The following is a 21,627-nucleotide window of genomic DNA, read 5'->3' on the forward strand; positions in this document are numbered from 1 at the left end:
TTAATCAGATTCCACTTTTAGAGCAGCTCCCAAGTCCCTTCTTATTCCTAAGGGCTAATCATTAAGTGATAGTTGGGTAGTTTACATTAAGATGATCAGGAGTTAGTATTAAGTTATTAACCCGCAGTTTCATTCATTTCCCATTTGACAGTGAGTAAGGCAGGGGTAGAGCAGGGATTTAGATTTTACCCACAAGCAAATCTGAGAAGTAGCAGGTATTTCATCTGCCCCTCCTCTATATGTTGAGTTATCAGGGTGAACCACACAATTAAGTTTCTCTCTTTCTCACAAATATGATCTAAAAATAAATTTGGGGGAGGGGATTTTGAAAATTAATACAGCAACACCGACTGACTGACTACACTCACAAGCACAAAGACCTTAACTCATCAACCTGCAGTAAAGGCCTGAGGCAGGTAGACCTTTTTAGAATTATTAATTTCAGTGGATTTTTTTTATCCATCAGCCTAGTCTGCAGTTTGCAAACTTACAATGACAATAAGCTCCTTGCTTGAAAGTGCACACAAACGCAAAAGCTGTCTCCACTATGACCAGCAGCAAATCCAAGCTGTGATCCAGTTGCCTGCTTGCAGTCTGTTCTTTTTAGATTAGCAACGAGAATCATGAAAAAAAGAAGCCAAGAGAAATCTGGCAGCAAATTAAAATGTTATTGTGATATATGAAGATGGAAGATGAAAGTGTGAAGCTGATGTGGAAGTGTCTTAAAACTGCATATACTTTAATGGCCAATAGGGGGCGACATACTTCTGATTGCCTAGAACAGTGCTTCCCAACCTTTTGGAGCCACAGCACATATTTCACATTAGAAAAATCACACGGCACACTAACAAACAAAATGTCACAAAAAGCATACTGATAATTTTTCCTCGCGCACCAGGTATAGCAGAATCAGTTTGTGACCAGTATACATTTTTGCTTTCTTCTCACGATTACTCATGCTAGGGCCCTCATGGAATTAATTTCTTCTTCATCTTCTTCAGTTTTACTGGCAGTTGGAAACCCATTTAATTAGATCAGGTAATTGTACTGCCCTCTATTGGAAGAGAATGTAATTGCTCTGTAATTGCTCTTCCCGTTACTCACACTTAGACCAGCAGTCTCCAACCTTTTTTGTGCCACGGTCCACGGACTGGTTTATGTCTGAACAATATTTTCACGGTGTCGTGGATAAATACAACAAAATAAAACCAGTACCGGTACCAAAAAAAAGAAGATTTATTCATAACACACAGGAAAAGATCCAGGGAAACAGAGTTAACAATAAGAACGATTAAAAGAAATAACTATAAAAAACAATAAAAACGCTGACAATCATAAATTTCACACCTGAGCCTCAACTGTCGCGTACCAAACGACTCGGGGGTTGGGGACCGCTGGCCTGGAAGACCTTTGACTCCCTTGCTCTGTGACCTCAATAAACAATTTCATCATCACTTTATGGAAAAGATGGCATTGTATTGAATGTAAAATATGTTTTGGAAATTTTAGTCATTACTAGGGATGGGTATCGCTTAGGTTTTATCCGATACCGGTGCCAAATCAGTACTTTTGAAACGGTGCCGGTGCTCAAACTGGTGCTCAAACCGGTGCTTAAAGAATGGAGAACACAAAATTGGTCCAAAAACCTCTCATGTTCAGCTGTTTTTTGTAAAAAGATAACAATGTTAGCCTTTTCTGCAGCTATGGGGCATATATGGTATCACTCTTGGCTGGAAGCAGTGCTTAAACAATGGAAAAAACACAAACTTTGTCCAAAAACCTCTCATGTTCAGCTGTTTTCCACTTTTTCTTTGGTCTTTTTAGCCTTTTTGGCCAAGGTGAAGGGAGTATCTGCCATCAAACAAGAAGACAGCCGCATGTAACTACGACGGTGTTTGCTAGTTCACCTTACATGCATTAATGTAATAACGCGGTTAGCCTACTCAACGTAAATTACACACGAACAACATTAAGCTACTCACGCAGAGAAGAACAGCTGCTGCTGCCATCATCATCCTCATCATTTCTGCTACACTGGCAGGGCTAGGGGCCAGGACTCTATTCTTCGGGTTTTTGGGGGATGTTGCATAACAGCCAACCCACCCGCAGTAGATGCGCTCGGTGTGAGGTCTCACTGCAAGCTATCAAATACGGCGCATTTCTTGGCTTTTTAAAAAAACGCTATGCGTCGCCAGGTGTTTCATCGGATTTGAGGTGTTACCTCCTTTGACAGTATCACAGTATCAGCTTAAAGCACTTGTTGCAGGCTGCTGAGTTTGCATATTTTGCTGTGAAGTACAGCCAGACTTTTGACCGCTTTGCCTTGGACATTTTTAATCTGTAGCTCTGCTCTAAAAGAACGTACGTACCTGGCCCCGCCTACTATCCTGGGAAACGTAAAATGATTGGCTAGAAGTGTATCACAGCTCAGGAAAAAAAAGCACCGAAATAAAGCACCAAAATGTGCGCTGCTTTTCGGTCTGGTTACTACCGTTTATGTCAGAACCGGGGCCATCATGGCACCGGACACCGGTACCCATCCCTAGTCATTACTAACCTTCCAGTTGCGTTGAAGGCAAATCTGTCCAATTTAAACTTAAAACACTCATAAATATTGTGTTTTACATCCGATTGCCTCAAGGCCTAATGACATCCTCCACACTATGCACTTGAACATATAAAAGTGAGGATCACAACTTTTCATTGGAGTTTGAGTGTTTTAATCAACCTTGTTACAGCTGTGGTGTTCCCGGTCATAGGAAATGAATGGGCGAGTGGGGTGAAACCAACTGGAGGGTTAAGAGTACCAAGATTATGTCAGTTGTTAGCCAATGACCATGTGGTGTCCAAGTTTTAACAGCTTGATCCAACTATCACTTGTCATATATTTGATTTAAACAGCACTAAGATGGTGAAAACATTTAGCTCAATGCTTCATGACTTGATAAAATGACTTTACTAACGAGTGGGTTGTCCCCACTGCACCCAGCTTCCAAACAAACACAGTGGCTTGTCAGGAAATCATTTAAATGTTAGCAGCATTTGAACTGATCTGAGTTGCCGGCCTGGATCACAGCGACGGTGTTTACGAATGTGCTCATAAGATCAAAGCAAACCCAGACCTTTTGTCCGGCCTTGCTGTTCACACCCTTTATCCCCTGCAGCATCCACCTGTGTAACCAAATCTCACTTTAAATGTCATCGAAAAGTTTTACATCAGAAATGTGTCCATCTTTTATTAAGTGTCTGTGTTGCTCTTTTAAATGTGCTTTATGTAGAGCCCCTGCTGATGTAATTACGTTTTTATATGCATGCTGGAAAGGTCCTTTGTTCAAGACAAATTTCCTTAGGGGCAGCCGAGGTTTCATTCATTGGCCCGTGCTTTCATAATTCTTCCAGTTAAACTTTAAACACAATAAAGGCACATGTTCAAGTGTACAGTCACTACCAGGCAGCAACACAGGAATCCAATACAAATCTTGTGTGAAAGAAATTAAGTGAAGGCTTATTGGATTCATGCTGGTGTTTCTCAAAGCCTATAAAGTGGCCGGTACAGCAGGCTGAGCTCTTTCGGCGCTCAGCGGTCGTGCACAGTGGAGACAACAACAGACATTTGATGTGTCCATCGCCGCTGATCACCGACCGCTCTGGTGAATCCTCTTCAGACTTGGACCGTGGACAGGAAACACAGGTGGCATTGCATTAATGATCGGCGACTTGCCTCCCACTTTGATTACAGAGCACTGATCTGCTGTGAACAAACGACTGATGTGGAGCCACGCTGTTGGGTGAGCGGCTGAGCGCGCGCTAGATGGAATAACAGACAGAAAGCAAGAGAGAGTGGCCGAGCGAGCGAATGCTGCTGTTCCCACCAAATCCATCTTATTGGATTTTTGGCTGCGGGCATTCATCACTCTCTACCATTGTGCTTCTTGGGGATTGGCTGCAAAAACTTTAATAAAAGCGCACACACTAACAACACACAAAGACACAATGTGTTCAAAGAGCCCTTGTGATTTCAAAATGAGGAATTTTAGCAGAAGCATTAATTTTGCTGTGTGCTGGCATCAAACAATCACTTTCAAAGCCCAACCAACACACACAGATTTTGCTCATAAATGACAAAAAAAAAAAAAAAAAAATCAGGTAATGTGTGACACTGAGAAGGCCATCAGCAGCAGCATGTGTGTGTGCACGTAAGAGTGTGTGTGTGAGGGCTCTCCTGAGAAAAATGAATCGCAGATGATGCAGCAGGCGGAAAGAGCAGCTCTTTGCTTCCTAACAAGTCTCCTCAGACAACAACCTGCCTCTGCTCTGCAGGCAAAACGGATGCAACAGGTCAGTGGCAGCACTGCTTTGGGAAAATCCAAACAGTGTCAACTTCTCGTTAATTGGTCTGATCTGCGATATAATAAGCTACGGTCCAGTTTCAGCAGGTCTCATTCAGCTCCAGCTTCACCGCAGTGCTGACCCAGACACGGCTCATTATTTTAGACTTTTTAAGAAAATTTTAAGATTTTTTGACTTTTCACAAGATGAACTGATATACTGCAGCCCACACAGTCAATAAGTGTTTTCCCAGTTGAGCATATGTAAAAACTGAATGTATGAGGGCTATAAATCCCCATCAGGAGCGCACAGCAACCATAACAAAATAAATCCACTGAAAAGTGTTTTGTTCCAAATATTCCTATAACTGTCTTTTGTTGAGTATAGTTGTGATCCCTCATAAAAGGAAACACTCTCTAGTTTCCATGTTGTGTAGTTTTCATTAGCAAGTGTGACCTCGCAGTCAGGGACATAGCAAAAGGGTTTCTCTTCAGTCACCCCACAGAAAAACAGTAAACATCATTAAAAGGTTTAGCCCATCCTCACAGAACCGGAGTTACATCCAATAACTACAATTTTTAACTCCACCAAAGAGGTTATGGTTGGTAGGGTTTGCATGTGTGTCATTATTTCTGTAAACACACATTAGCTGGAAAACTTTGGATGGGTTCAGAGTGGGGCCGTGTTTTAAATTAGCTTTTAAAGTTTACTTACATCCACTAAGTTCAATTCAATTTCAATTCAATTTTATTTATATAGCGCCAAATCACAACATAAGGCGCCTCAAGGCGCTTCATAGATACAGAGAAAAACCCAACAATCATATGACCCCCTATGAGCAAGCACTTTGGCGACAGTGGGAAGGAAAAACTCCCTTTTAACAGGAAGAAACCTCCGGCAGAACCAGGCTCAGGGAGGGGCGGGGCCATCTGCTGTGATTGGTTGGGGTGAGAGAAGGAAGACAGGATAAAGACATGCTGTGGAAGAGAGACAGAGGTTAATAACAGATATGATTCAATGCAGAGAGGTCTGTTAATACATAGTGAGTGAGAAAGGTGACTGGAAAGGAAAAACTCAATGCATCATGGGAATCCCCCGGCAGCCTACGTCTATTGCAGCATAACTAAGGGAGGATTCAGGGTCACCTGGTCCAGCCCTAACTATATGCTTTAGCAAAAAGGAAAGTTTGAAGCCTAATCTTAAAAGTAGAGATAGTGTCTGTCTCCTGAATCCAAACTGGAAGCTGGTTCCACAGAAGAGGGGCCTGAAAACTGAAGGCTCTGCCTCCCATTCTACTTTTAAATACTCTAAGAACAACAAGTAGGCCTGCAGAGCGAGAGCAAAGTGCTCTAATAGGGTGATATGGTACTACAAGGTCATTAAGATAAGATGGGGCCTGATTATTTAAGACCTTGTATGTGAGGAGCAGGATTTTGAATTCAATTCTGGATTTAACAGGAAGCCAATGAAGGGAAGCCAAAACAGGAGAAATATGCTCTCTCTTTCTAGTCCCTGTCAGGACTCTTGCTGCAGCATTTTGGATTAGCTGAAGGCTTTTCAGTGAGTTTTTTGGACAAGTTCAACCTAATGATTTATTGGTTGAAATGTTTCAATGGTCCTGAGCTTCCATAATGAAATAGGGGTTAAAAAGCTTATTATACACGAGTCCTCACAGTGTATGTCTGCATGACATTGCAAATAAAGTATTTCAGGGCTTTAGATATTTTCTTCAGTGATTTTCCATTCAGAGGTAAAATAAAGGGCCAAAGGTAAGGAGTTTTCTAAAGCTGGTCATCCCTTTAAAGATTGCTTTGCTCTGCCACTGCACACGGTGTCAGCTCAAGATTTGTGATTTGTCAGTTGTCATAATAGCACCCGAGTAACAGTCACTGCAGTCAAATAGATTTACAGCATCGCTTCGAATCTTGTAGTTTGACACATTTTGAATCTGACACATTTTAAATTTGACAAGGCCCGTGACACAGACACATTTTGTTCCCGTACACGTGGCATGAAAATTCATGCGATCAGATGACAAGTAGACAGCTAAAAATATAACTGCGAGTGCAGTAAACACAAGCTCAGAATCAGCCAAGTTGTACAAGGTCTGGGTTTCATGTCATCGCACACTTTGGTTAGTCAATATGTACAGTGTTTCTTACCACCCTGAAGCACCTTAGTCCTCTTGCATAATGTATGACATCTGGTTGGCTATAGTCTGTCACCGGTTGTTGACAAGTTATATTGCAAGCCCGTATTGTTATATTGTGACATATAGTGACAATTTTCCGAACACAGAAGTATAATCGACTTCTCTTATGTCTCGCCTTGTGCTCAGAAGCTTGCAAAAGCCACGATGCATGACTTTTGGCTACACTTCAAAGACCAAGGGAGGGAAACTGTGTCACAGAGAAGCAGTGTATTCAGTGAAATGTAGACTGGAACACACTGAAGCATTGTGTTAGATAGTGCAGAAATGGCTTATATTTCAGGAGTCATTTGATAATGTTTGATGTTTTAGTGCTTTTCTCTTTCATGCTAACAAGAGCTGGAAGAAGACTGCAAGGTTAGGTTTTCACTATTATAAAACAAAATGTTGAATTTCAGCCTGCAACAAAGGCTGAGGGAACACGAGAGGCACATTCTGCATAGTTAACGAATTTTAAGAGCTTGACAATCAGCTATAGGTCTAAAATCAGGGTATTCTTCATTTCCTTTTTTTATTTTCCAACATAAACACTATAATAATAGTTTTTAAAAAACAACATATAACTGTATAGTTTAGCAATGGCTCGAAAGAATTTGCCACCAGTGCAGACACATTGCAGCATCTGATCCTATTTATTTGCGCACTGGGGAAGAAAAATCTGATCACCAGCTGGCAGCAGAGAATGATTCAGAAGTCCATTTCACATTCTGGACTCATGAAACTACAGCTAAAGAAATGTGCACAACGCACACACACATACAGAAAGAGAAAAATATACACATGTACACCAACAGACACACACACATAAGATAAAGTGGTCAGGCGTTTAGGAGACACCACAAAGCCATTTCCATTTCACAAACTTCACACTGTTCGGCTCAGGGCTGTCAGATCCTGCTGTTCTCAAAAGGACAGAAAGCAAAGGAGGAGGAAGAGGAAGGGTTAGGGAGAGGGATTTAAGATTGCAGCTACACCGTAAGAAGTCAAACAAGTGCAAAGTGTTTTGAAGTGAAGTAAAAGCTTTGTGCCGCATCCAACCGTCTAAACTTCACGGATGAATTCGAGAGTTTCGAAAGTGCCGTCAACCTGGGCAAGATCTTTAAAAAAAAAAAAACAACTCATCTGTGTTTTAAAAGATCGCTACATGTAAATGGTTCTTATTCTTCTGAGACAGTTACATGTTGGAATCACAGATGAACAGAAAAAGCTGCAGCGGATCATTTGTTCCATTTCATCTCCTAAACAGTGCCAGCGCTTGGTTCCCAGATCGTAGTGTCTTTTCAAACACTGATTACAGTCCAGAGAGTGAAGAATCCTCTCCCAAACAAAAGACAGGCGATAGAGCCTGATGCAAAAAAGACACGCAGCTATAATTAAATCTATTGTGATGTAATTGGAATAAAAAACATCTCATATTCTGTATAATTGCTATGTGGTCTTGCGGCGCAATTTGTAAGCTATGGTCTTCTTGAAGCATAACCCAGGCAATATGCCAGGAAATTTTTGCAATGAAAATAAAAACAAGACTGATCGCTGGCGGAATTATTCCCCGCCCTGACACACATCACGCCTCCGACGCCGCATTTAGAACTCCAAAAGGAAGCTCAACACCCTCAGACAAGCGCCCGAAGGGGCTGTGTTGTGTTGTAATTGTGATATAATTGCTCACAGCAGAAAAAGAAATGTGGCTTCTTGTCTTCATGTAATACAACAGCTAAATGATTTCTTAATTTTTGTTCATTTTCTCATTAGTTTTGTAAATGAGCAGTTTGATCAAGCTGAGCTGTAAATTGGAGGCTGCGGTGTGGATATCTTCATCAAAGCATGCGTGTGGATGGGTTTTAGAATGTGCCGGAATCTGAGCATCCACAAAAACTTCAAATGAACAGCGTGAACAAGTGCCACTATCAATCAGCTCCACAAAGAGTACGATTCCCAAAGACCTAATTACCAGTCTAATCATTAACTAATTGGTGCAGCATGTTTAGCCAGATACATTCGCACTTTTCACTTAAGCCTTCACACGTTCATCTAGGCTTGATTCTATGTTTTCACATTAACAGAGAGCAGAACTAATAACACCTTCTCAGTCAGTCCTGTTCTCTCATGTTGGTGTGAGGGAACACAAAAGACCCAGATACTGAAAATACGAAGAAATCTCCTCAGCCCCAAAGCTCAAAGTAATTAATTCTGTAAAGGCACCTAATTCAACCAAAAAGGAGGAGGTCATCCTGTACAAGAATAAGAATTACAAGTAATCCCACTTTGATATCTTGAAGTGAACGTACCTTTTATAAAGTGGGCATAGAAAAGAAGAGGGACTGAAATAAAATCCAGATGACCTCAAGGCACTTTGTACTTATATTATCACACAAAGTCAACTGAAAGACACTCACGGGTGAGAAAGAAAAACAGGTTTACTTTGTGTGCTTAGAAGAGAGGTGAAAATGTGCCCACAAAAGTTAAAAATGTAAGTTAATGGAAACTACAAAGCCTTACTGGCCAGCTGGAGTATTTCAGAGGTTTTGTTAGTTCATAATATGTCTGTGTGATTTAGAGCAGGGTGTTTTGGTCTACTCCCATATGTCCAGAGAAATGTAATAAGGGCTAAAGGGCCATTTTAAGTTTTTAAATAAGCTGTTGTTGTGAGAATCCCTGCAGTTGACCATCCCTTTACCCAATCTACTGTAAGCTAGTACAGGGAGATGGTAAGAAAAGGATAGACTGATCAACACAAAAACTGTCTGTGCTTCAATTATTTCAATAAACACACAAATTACTATTGGATTTACGTGAGGGTGTGTCATATGATGTGTGGTTCTACCACAGATCATGAATATAAAAATAGCTATAGCCACATATGGTATCACATATGTTTATGTTAACCACCTGCTGCTGGAACATTGTTATTTTTGGGTACCAGGAGTAACGGTACTTGTTATCCAGTTTTGATGAGCACTCATCAAAACTGTATAAACTGTAAAAAGTATAGAGGATATTAGTTCTTAGATAACTTCACTGAAATTGTTTCAAATGATAACAACACTTAGATCCCTTCTAGTTTAGTGATTTGACTTAGCTGAGGTGATTCCTAGCACAGAACTAGCAGCATAGTAGGCACCCTCCTGTCACTCAAAGTAGCTGTGCCTCTAATAACAAACAACTTTATGCCTGTTCCTTTATTTCCCAAGAGGTGACCAGAGCGGATGGATCCGCATGACTTATTTGGAACCCTTCCATTTATCCAGGTTTGGGAACATCACTTAGAGTGCGCTGGCTTGTGTAGCTTACTGCCATCATGTTTATTTTTATTCCCGTGGGTATCACTGCGCTGCAATTTGACTTTTAGTCTTGTAGCTAGGCTAAGCTAGGCTACGCTAAGCTAAGTTAAGCTAAACCTGTCTCGATCTCTGTATTGGACACACTGACACAAAGCAACTCTGTCAACACCATAGCTGCAGGGATTTGCTTGCCACACATTTTGTCGTCTGCTCATGTCCTCACTATGCAGGGACTGTGGGATCAAAAAGTTTGAACATGGCTAAAACTGTGATCGTATGTAGGATAAACAGAGATGTGTGTGCATTATATCACTCAAAGCATATCCAGAATTCGAGCCCATCATAACATATTTACAACATAAATAAATCATTTTAAGTTAAATTCAAAAGGCAAGCCGTTATCTTTGCAATTGCTGTATGGTTGTGCATTTCATTTCATCAAATAACTGATGCGAAAACAGGACACAAACCCAAAGTCCAGCATAATAAGGTGCTTTGATTAAAAATGGATTGAACTATTTCCTGGGTGTCCCTCGAAGAAGAGAAATTGATTTGGCTCAACAATGGTATTCCCGCACATCCTTAACAGACTCTGATAATCAAAATAAACTCATACATATAATATAATTCAAGTCCCACTGTCACAACTCAATTCATCTAATTAAAGTGGCAGAGAAAAAGATGAGATTTTAAAGCAAGTTGGCAAACTCACACAAAGCAGTCACGACGATCAAAACATCTTACTGACATCAAGAATGCAGGAGCAACATCTGGCTAGTTGTTAAACCAGATGCATGAGCTCAGACTGGCAGCCATCATTTTTTTATCATTGGCTTTTCTTTTTTTAAGCTCGATATATTCCTTTTATCTATGTTTTTTTGCTGAGGCGTTTCAAATCCAAGTGCCTTACAAACACCTTTGTGATGGAAATGGATAATGAGCTTTCCCAGAGGGGTTAATCAAACCCATTGTTCGGCAAGAATGAAAAGATGTGAAAAGATGTGAAGGGGAACTGATTGATTGTGTGGTTAAAAAAAGGGAATTGCTATCCCTTTCTCCCGGGCATTTACTTGTTTCCTCCTTGATATAGGAAGTGATTTATTTTGACAGTTACCTCATTGAGTTTATTTTATCCAAATGAAAAGTCATTCTTGTGAACTCAGCAAGCAGGAGAGGGAGAAACAGAGAAATGGACAGGCGCAAAAAAAAAAAAAAAAGAGAACAGAGCATGCAGTGATTTTTTTTTTTTAAAGACGAAGAAAAAGATAGCAATTTTAAAAAGATATCAAATTAAGAAACACAGGCATAAATGTGTGAAAGTAGCGGTTAAGAGTTGTGACTAAGCTCCTGGCTGAGAGCCTGGTGGGCTTGATGTGACCCCTCAGTGGAGGAGAGAGCACAGTCCAGCTCTATAATTAGAAAACACACAGTGCCACTAATCCTTACTGAATGACTAAAAAGCAGACAGCAAGTTTGCTCCACAGGTTGTGGAGAGTGAAAGTGGTGGTTTAAAAAAATCTAACAGAGGAGAGAGTTAAGTTCTACTTGTGGTCTGATTTAGGTGAGGCTGATTTAGCCCAAAATAAATCAAGGGTTTCTAATAGGATTTCAGATGTGTTAACACACTAAAGCTGGATTTATAGCTGTGCGTTACGTGGTTACGGGCTCATATACAAGTTAAGGTTAACATCACAACTTATATAGAAGAAATGTACTGTGTTTGATTGCCTTAAACAGCCTGTGTTTTCTCGGGGTAAAAGTAAGAGCGAGTTAAAGACAGGGAAGGTAATCTTCCTCACAGGAGCAACAGAGAAGGCACATTTTAGAATCAGCCAAACCAGACCACTAGGAATTCTGTTTGTTGCCAACATTTAGTGCCAATGCAGGAAGCAGTGTGCCCCCCAGAGATAAAGGTGTGTGGCCAGAGTACTGGATGAGCATCCTGGATGTCAGACTGCCAAAGACTGGAATTTTAATCCCATCACAGACTAACTGAGTCCGGTCCAAATCACATATTTGTTTTAAAGGGATATGTGACACCCTTTAGTTTTAGACCCTTGTGTTAAAAATCGAGTCAACGCCCTCTGTAAAAGTGAAGTCACAGGGAAAAGCAAACATTTGGGACTCTTTCTTACAGAATGCAGCAGATATGTACACATAATCCTTCCCTGATCCTCAGATGTGCTGAGCTTCCTCTCAGTTTGACTTTGTATGTTACATTAACTATAAGAAATGCTGTGGTTTCCACAGTTTGCTAGTCTTGGATGATGCACACAAGTCTAGATGTGTGTGTGCGGGCAGCCTTATGGCCTTGTGGCCACGTGGCTCCACAAAGACATAATGCACCACATATGCTCATGCTCCTCAGGTGGACTCGTACTTCAAAGATGTACAAAAGGAAAAACTACCTTTTTTTCCTGCAGCTGTCCACATCCTTGTCCTCAACAAGTCCTGAGCATAATCCCCATCTTAGCCAGCAGCTTATCATCAGAGGCTGATGACCCTCAAGTACATAAGCAGAAGACCTAACCAGCCTCTCTTATTCTCTGCCTCCTTGTCTCCACATGTTTGGCATCTAATTCGATGGAACACATTCTCATTCCTCATGCGACCCACGATATAGCGATTTACATCTATGTTTGTGGAAAACAAAACTCATTCAGGATCCCTCTTTTTCTCGCAAGCTTGAGCTTTTTGTAACAAAATAGGGTCCTGTCCGTGATTTAAACGAGAGAAACCTACACAGATAAAGGATGAATAAAAAATTTAAATAACAAGCTTTATTAACACACTTGAATTCTTGAAGGAAAACCATTGTGTATTACCCTTTTTCCCCCAATTATGGAGCACGAAATGATGTAAACACCACAAGTCTGTCAATTAGTGACGCAGTAGCGCCGTCTTCCAGATCGCTCTTCCAAACTAGTTAATTCGCAGGCAACATTTTAAATAAAGAAGATTTCATCCCAGCTGTTTCTTATGTTTGCTTCAAAGGGTGAGAAGTTTCATATTCATATGCCTGTGTGGTTCCTGAATAATCAAGTAATCAAGGATTTTTGATAGGAGGAAGACAAAGTGATTGTTATCCAAAACACTGCCTCTCAGACTCCATCCCCTTCCTTTCAGCTCCATGGAGCTTGTTTAGAGACAAGGCGATTACTTCAAAGGCAGTACGGGGAGAAGGTAATGCTGTTTGTCAAATTAACAAGCATGTACACAAGCCATTCCAACACCTATTGTAAAGTAGTTACACGAGCAAGCGGCTTAAAATATGCAAATCAACAATAGCTTAAGTCAACATGGCTTTTCATACAAAATGAAGATGGAGAAAAAAAACACTCATCATTCCACAATAAGCTTTGTAAAGAACTGAATAGTTCCAGATCCTGAGAGAGAAGGTTTGAGAGGGGAAAAAAGAGAAACACATTTAAGGATTTATATGTTTTTAAAACCTCCTCTCATTCAGATTGGCAGCAGCAGCAGTCAGCTTTCAAGTAGCTGCAGTAGACAGCTAATCATTAGCCAGTTAGCCTCTATTATGGCCTGGGATCCAGGCCTGGTGATAAAGAACCAAAGGACTGAGGGCTCACAGCTTAATGATCCAAAGATCAGCACAGGATTTACAGGCTCAGGGTTTTCTGCCACAGCCCCTGGACAAAAGCCCTCCTCCCTTTCTTCATCTACTTCAGCGGAGGGATTGAGTTCATAAAACCCGGAAACAATGTTGGAAAGTAATGAAATCTCCCACCTATCATGGTAAGAAAAATAAAATGAGGGAGACATCAATCGCTGAGGTAAAGCTTCCAGTTGATTGGATGATAAATAAAGGCAAAGTGCCAAGAACAAATATTTCACACACTAGAACTTTTGCGGCGCCTTCAGCAGCGCTCTTATTTAGTTTTCTTTGAAGAGTTTGACATAATAGCTCATGGAGCACCCTGGCTTTACTTGGCATCGGATGAAAACTTAATTTAACTGTTTCAGACCCAGAGGATCAACGTTCGCTGAGTGTGAGCTACCTGCAAATGTTTAAAACAAAGCTTGCCGGGGTGCCGATTTAGCTCACTGGGCTGAGCAGGTGACCCAATATGCAGTAAGGCTAATGCAGAAGCCCGGGTTTAAATCCACCAAATCTGTGGCTATCTACTCCGTGACTCCCAGCTTTCCTGTCTTCTCTTCACTGTCCTGTTGCAGTAAAGACTAAAAAATCTGCAAAAAGTGTATGTAGAAAAAAACAGCTTCCTTCACAGCTTGTAGTGGATGCCATACAGAACTCAGAGACATTTATTTGTTGCAGACACTCTGCAACTACTGAAATCCTTCGCACAGGCTCAAAGGATCTGACATTTCTTCTGAAATCAGCCCCTCCTGCTCACTTTCAGCGTTGGATACAAGACACTGGAATTTTTCAGTTATCTTAACTGCCTCTTGAAACATGAAAGCACTGACCAAGTAAAACATCCACAGCCATTTCTTCTTCTTTGTACTTGTTGATAACTGTACACCTTAAAGCAAAACCACAACTCTTATATTTTTAAGCTAACTACTGAAATTTGGCAGAAAAAAGGTCAAAGGCTGATTAATATTTAATCAAATCCTGACAAAAAAATATTTTATTATAAAGAAATAATAATAATAAAGCAGGAATATGAAAGTTTATCTTAATCTAACAGCAAAAAAACGTATTATCATTATAATTATTATTATTCCACTAAAAGACTGGATCTAATTTAATTCCTGCTACTGGCGTGGAAATCTTCAGGAATGTCTCAGTCAGGGCCCGGATTTGCTCAGCGGCTCAAACCCTCGATGAAGCCAAATGATTACATCATCAGCTGGCACGTGATTGAAGATCACACATCAGCCTTGGCCCGAGAGATTCTTTACTCATCTCAAGAGAACCTCTCCATCACCATCATTGCTGTCACCATCCCCCCGATAGGGCGTGAATGCCTCCTCTGTGAGTCAGGCCAAGGATCTGCCAGTGGCCCCACTTTCGCAAACTGAATAGGCACAGCTCAGCCACGTTTTAAGGCACCCTAATGTACCATGGCTGGACCACAAAGGCAGCGTGGTAATTTGCCAGGGATAATGACGCTCCCTTAATTCGGCCCTGGGGGCCACAAACAGAATACTTTAAAGAGCATCCCCGTCCAGGGATGAGACCCATGTCTTCCCACACCCATTTTTTTTCTAGGCCTCTCTCTCCCTCTCAGTCCAGCCCTTCCATCTCTTATTGGCCTGAAAGGAGCTTGTTTTCTTCCGGCTTATTGTTATCCTGAACTAAATATCAGCAAACAACAGCGGGGCTGGAGGAGACATCATGCCAACCACGATTGGAGCCCCTGATCTCCTCCCAGAGGGGCAGAGAGAACCAAGACAAACGCAGTGGAGCTTCTTCAAAGCAGCCAGAGAGGGAGCACTGCTACTCTACTCCATTGACACATATTAGGGGGAGATATTTAGGCCACAAATTGAATTGAATAGAGAAAGTGAGCTGAATGCATGTGCTGAGCAAGGGGAGTGGAGCAATAGAAAATAAGCAAATTCCAGGGATGGCCTTCAGGGATATTAAATACAGAGAAAGAAGTGGTTGAGATTGGAGCAAGAGCAGTCTCTACTAATTTTAGGAGAAATTGGGCAGAAGATAAAAAGGGCTTGAAATCAAAACCAAGATGATAGATACACTTGAGACTGAATAAAGCCACAGAAAGCAAAAATTGAGTGGCATCACTTGCTTACGTTTTAATAAAAAGTATCCAAACAGCCTTCATATTTCACTAATTCTGATTAAGTTAGAGCTATTTAAATACTTTGTGCAGTGTGAACAAATACGCAAGGTTAGATTTGCAATGCAATGAAAAGTGCTTTAATATATATATATATAGGTCCAGTTGAGTCAAGGTTAAGTCAATAAAGTTGCTACATTACAAATAACCCTATTATATATTTTATGAGAATAAAATAAAAAAATCAATGATGCATAAATTCTGATTTTAGGAGTACAACATTTTTGCTCAGTCGCTCAGTAAACAAGGTCATTTTCTCCGAGGGGATGCCAAACGTTTGACTTTCAGCTCCTCAGTTTGACTTTCTGTTATCCAAGGCGTTTTTTTGAACTGTTTACGTAACAATAGGATCTAGTTTACATAGCTGAATGAGCACTGGGACAGCAAAGAATATGATATCCAGGCAACAAAAAAAAAACAATCTCACAAATAGGGATAGATTTTTATTAGATGTTGTTTCCTTCACTTTGCTCTCCTCCACATTTTCACAGATTTGATAAATGACTAAAAGACCTTCTAAAAACTTTTTTATGTCACTCTGGCTCATGTTCAGCTTCAGTGAATATGTGTGTTTGTGTGTGTGTGTGAAGGTATTTGAGACAAGTTAAATGAAAGTTTGAGCTCACTCTGCATGCCATTGTGTTTAAAACATGTAGGCCAACAGTTTTCTCACCACCTCTGTTCATTAGCACATGCTCAAGGCACGATCTGATATCGTCGTGTTGGTGTTGTTCCCAGATCATCATACTAAATGTTGTTCGAGGATCAACATTGCAAGTGACCAATCAGAATGTTGTGACATCATACTTTTGCGACATTGGGAAAAACCGCCGTAAAACCAAAAACTGTACTTAAGCTGCGAGAAACCGCCTCTGTCCGCCGATCAACGGACCCTGACCCTAACCCTAACGCTTTAATAAACGGTAAGCAGAACTGATATTGTCCTTGCAACATTGGAATTTCATAAATGCCCAAATGGCTTGGCGCACAAAAGAATAACGTCACAACAATGTGATTGGTCACTTGCGATGTTGAACCTGGAACAACATTTTCATGATGATCTGGGAACAACACCAACACGACGATATCAGATCATCCAAACTCCAGGAGAGCTTGCATATATTAAAAACTTAGCCTACTATTCAGTTTTTTTGTAATCTGGATACCTTCCCTCAGGGGACAATCACATTCCAACTGTACTCACCAACATAGCTATGAGATTTAAAAATGCCACGTTAATAACACATTTAGAAAAAAACTGTTGTACTTTGTGTACATTTTTGTGCAATTATGGACAGACTACTTTCTATAACTGCACAAAAAGCTGCACTACACTTCCCTTCACTCTTTTTTTTTTAACAGTATAATTAATTTTTTCTAGTAGAAAACCAACATTTTACTTAATTTTCGCCACAGTTCATCCAGTCATAGGGTTTAATGTCTAAACCTAATATGGTGACGGGCCTTACTGACACGGTTTGGCCGGATGATTAAATCTGGCCCTGACAGTTTAAATGCACAGCAAGTTAAGAAAACACCAGGAAACATTTTTAAAAAGAGAAACCACTTCACACAAAACACAAGGGAAGTGTTTTGGGGGGAGACGAGAACATGAAGGAACAGCTCCAGAAGTGACAAGCTAACAGTGAGCAGCTAATAGCAAATATATAAGTTTAGTATTACATGACTCATGTGATTAAAATACACTCTGACTGCATATTTCTCTCCCTCACAACACTGATGAATCTCCACTTCGTTTTCTCTCAGTGCATTTATTCGTGTGTTTCAGTTTCTATATGCAAAAACAACCCCCACCCAAAAAAACCACTATAACACTTCCGTTGTATTTTCTGAGTTTTTTCCTACTTCCGTTGCCTTTTGTGTGCTTTTGCAGGGTTTGTCTATTTGCTGGTTACGTTGCAACTCTCCGGCCCACCGTAGAAATATCTTAAAACGTTACATAAGATAAACTTTCAAGCGTCAGGTGTTGATGGACGGAATAATGACCCAACTTTCTTGCTCTTGCTACAGCTGAATTAAAAAAGGCATGTAAAAGCTCTGAGAATGGCCCCAGCCTGCTCTGGTGAAGGTGATTTCAAAAGATGATTATGCACTCATGTCACCTGTATAATAATTTCACTGTGCTGTGTCAATTAGGCACAAGGCTGTCGACGACCGGAGTGCTTCGCTTTCACATGGAAAAAAGTACTTTTGACTATCCAGCATCAATTTGACACTCACTTATTTTATCCTTGTCTTTATTTTTTGTTGGCATTGTGCTGTTTTTAACTCATTTTTAAGTACAACAATTTGAGTTGTAGATAACTGATGCGTGGCTTGTGCATCATAGTTTGATTGATTGAACGAGATGGATAGAAATAGAGGGACAAAGAGAGGTGGAAAGGTAAACCTTGACCGTTAGCAGCCTGCATGAAACCCCTCCACCCCTACCTGCCCCCACCACTTCTGCTTATCCTCCTCTCTTCCGCCTCTACTGCAAAACTCTCCCCACTGCCTTTCAAATCACTTCAGTCAGTCAGAATAAAGGACTTTCACCAAAAAAGACTGCCTTACTTTTACCACAAAGGCCAGTGAGACTTCTTTTTGGTCTTGGGGGGAGTGGAAGACATTTAAATAAAGTTAGAATGAGAGGAAAAGAGTAATTGCTATCCTTCATCCACAAGACCAGAGAGAAATGTTGTTGTTTCCCAGGAAAAAAATTGAGGATAAAAGTAAAAAGAGTCAACTAACTTGCTGCACCACTGCATAGCAGCAATTCAGAGAAGGATATAGAAACCAGTCAAAGTAGTGCATGAAAATGACACGGAGGCTCCAAATGAAAAAGATTAAAGTGTACTCACCAGCTAAGCATCACTGGGGTGTAGGCACAGGGGGCTGTGAGGGCCGTCTGTCCTTTTCAAATTGATTCTGTTAGAAGGGGAAAGGAGACAGAGAAGGAAGGGGGAGGGGTGAGTGTTTCACTAGCTACTCGCCTCCATCTCATAAGCAGAGCGCAGAACCACAAAGAAGTGCTGGCGGTCTCGTAAACAAACCGCCAACTTTTCAATGAAGGAGAGAAGGCGGAGCGGGAACGGCTTTTTAAACCCCAACCTTAATGGGGTTTGGGGGGCGGGGGGCTGAAGGGAAAGAGGGACCTGCGAGAGGCCTTTGTAACAACTGATGGCCTAACTGGACAATAACAAACCACCAAGTTCAGTATAGTTCAAGCACATTAAGCCCTAAACCTGACTCGACTCGCACAAACAACACAACCAATATGTGGCTCAACTGTAAACGAACACACAGATGTAAATGCGGCACACAGACGCCTAAACTGTGTCGAACCAAACACAGATGCTAATATACAGAGAGCACATTTGGTTCCAAGCTTTTTGATCTCAGTGCCACAGAGCAAATTGGAACAAATAGCCCTGGTTTGGTTTCTAAGGCAACCTGAAGGAGCAGCTCAGACTCGCGATCCCTCTTGTGTCGTCAGCTGCCGTGATATGGCTGCTGTTTCTTTCACTTCAACACAGAGGAGCAAAAATGAATCAAAGAGGAATGATAAAGTTCACTAATGATGATTTATTAACTGTACATCTTATAGGATGTTATCACATAAATGCAGAAATTAACTAAAAGGGCATTTAGGTTGGAACCAAAGAATAAAAGGCTTTGTTTTATAGTAATAATAAATATGAAGTGCATATCAAACTCTTAGTCAGCTAATTAAGCACCCAGTTCTTCGACCACATTCTCCAGCTTGATGCTGAGACACTTAAGAGTGAGAAAGACAGGTAGAAAAATACAGTAAAGAGGATTTTCCATGGAGCTAAGCCGAGAATTTAGGGCTGAGCAGCAGGAAGTGTCCGCTCACACACACAGAAACTCCCCATAATCTCCACTGTCAGTGTGGGATCAGGCTTTATTCACTGCAACAAGTGAGGAGGAAGAATTCTCATAAACTGCTTAGTCTGTGACCTAAAGTCTTATTCACTTTCTCTCACACACACACACACACACACACACACACACACACACACACACACACACACACACACACACACACACACACACACACACTTACTTCAATGTCCCGCATCTACACAAGAAAGTCGTGCAGACAGGATCTGGGATTGCATGACCCTGCTCAGATTCAGTATGGCTTTATTGACCACAAGTGGCATGAATGTGATACTGGGCTCGGTGCAAATCAAGCAGCAAAGCCGAGATTTAAGTAAGACAGATAACAATAGGTAACATCAGGGCCAACGTTTGGCTCCAGACCTCTGTGTGAGCACCTTCATCTTAGCGTGGGACATTTCAGATTCACCAATCGTGGTGCTCGTGAGGCGTTTCTGCAGATCAGGTGAAAAAAACAGAGAACCAGCAAGGGTTTTGTTGATAGCAGCAATAAAGACGTCACTCTCAGTCAGAAAACATCGAGACTGAAAAATTGCAACGGGTTTGGATGAAAATGGCACCGTTTTTTTTCTTTTGTTCTGAAATGTTTTGACAGAACACACGGAGAGATGCAGAGAAACTCGTCACCAACTGAAATATCGCAAACATCACATTTTCTCATTATCACTATTGGATTGAATGTACACTGAAATGCATGATATATCTACCAGCAGCAATTCGTGAAATTTATTATAATAAAAAATGAGTGCAGAAGCAGGACAGCGTGGTTAGCGCTGCTGTCCAAGGTCCAAAGACATACAGTTAGTGGGGTAGGATTAACTGGTGGTTCTAAACTACCCATAGATGTGAATGTGAGTGTGAATGATTGTCTGTCGGTGTTAGCCCAACATCAGATTGGCGACCTTTCCAGGTTGTACCCCGGAAAGCTCTCAGCCTATGGCAGCTTGGACCCTGAATTGGCTAAGCAGAGGAAAATGGATGGATGGAGTCCTGAAAGTATTTTTAGTAATACTGCGCAATACTGCAAATTTTGGTATATATTCAATGCCAAGTGAATACAGGGCCAGTACTGCTGATATTAATGCCGATACTTTTAACCTATAAAGCTTATGCAGTGCAGAGCACAGTGCGATGATTTATGAGCTGAATCATCATCAATTTGCACATTTTAATGACCACTAAATCACTGCGATTTTTTACTTTCCACAATAATGAGTTAACACAACAAAACACACCGTTCGGTTTTTCATGCAGTTTGAAACTGTGTTTGTTGGAGACCTGGTAGGTAAATGTGCCTTCCGCTAAAACACTGTGGGTCAGATTGGTTGTTTAGATGTGCTATAGGCTAGAAATCAAAATAAACATGATAGTCAACACAAAAAGGTTCAGAATTTTTTTATAGTGCATGTTTGAGCAATAGTTTTTCATTTGCAAAAAGTTGTTTAACACAGTTCAGTGCTGCTAGTGCTGAACTTAGGGGATAGACACAAAGTATCAATCCCATCACACTAGTATCGGCCTGATACCAATATCAATGTTGGTATCGACACTATGGATATTTAGATTGACCTGCTCACCTCTAATGTTTAGATGTTTCAGACCCACACATACAGCACAAACACACAGAGACATATATACAGAGCAATTACAACAGATGCTGTCCATCTTAATTTGAATCTTATCTTGAATCCTTGAAAGTCCTCTTTCTTCTTGGTGGTCATCCTGTGAACTTATGTGAAGAACTAGTAAAGCTTTCAAAAACAGCATGAATCAAAGCAGACTGGAGGCACAGTCTCCAACCTGGAACTTTTTTTTTTTTTTTTGCAAGCTGAAACTTTTGCAGCCCACCGCAGAGCATCTCACTCATTTTCTGTCCATAAGAAGTGATTATCAACATTCTCCACGAGACCCAGCAGCGAAAATCAAATTCTCCTAATTAAGCTCCAGTTACTGGTAACTGAATCAGGCAGTTTAATGAAGACTTAGCGGGAAGCGGGTGAAGAGGCAAGTTACAGAGCGGCAGGAGTTCACGGCTCAACAACTCTCGATGTTTATCTCACACAGAAATGCACAGGAGCACAAACACTTATACACA

General features: G+C 40.9%; 1 protein-coding gene across 8 annotated transcripts in view; it reads right to left on the reverse strand.

Annotated features, from left to right (window-relative positions):
* sema5ba (sema domain, seven thrombospondin repeats (type 1 and type 1-like), transmembrane domain (TM) and short cytoplasmic domain, (semaphorin) 5Ba) overlaps nt 1-21,627 on the reverse strand; it is a 192,874-nt gene that overhangs the window by 135,566 nt on the left and 35,681 nt on the right. For 7 of the 8 annotated variants that reach the window (XR_013902313.1, XM_026144737.2, XM_026144735.2 and 4 more), the window contains exon 2: nt 18,470-18,536. The exons of the other annotated variant lie outside the window; for it this stretch is intronic. The gene's annotated coding sequence lies outside the window, so the exon portion shown is untranslated. The remainder of the gene's footprint in view (nt 1-18,469; nt 18,537-21,627) is intronic. 8 annotated transcript variants of the gene reach the window in all.

Source organism: Astatotilapia calliptera, chromosome 16 (assembly GCF_964374335.1).
Source record: "Astatotilapia calliptera chromosome 16, fAstCal68.1, whole genome shotgun sequence".
NCBI classification, from domain to species: Eukaryota; Metazoa; Chordata; class Actinopteri; order Cichliformes; family Cichlidae; genus Astatotilapia; species Astatotilapia calliptera.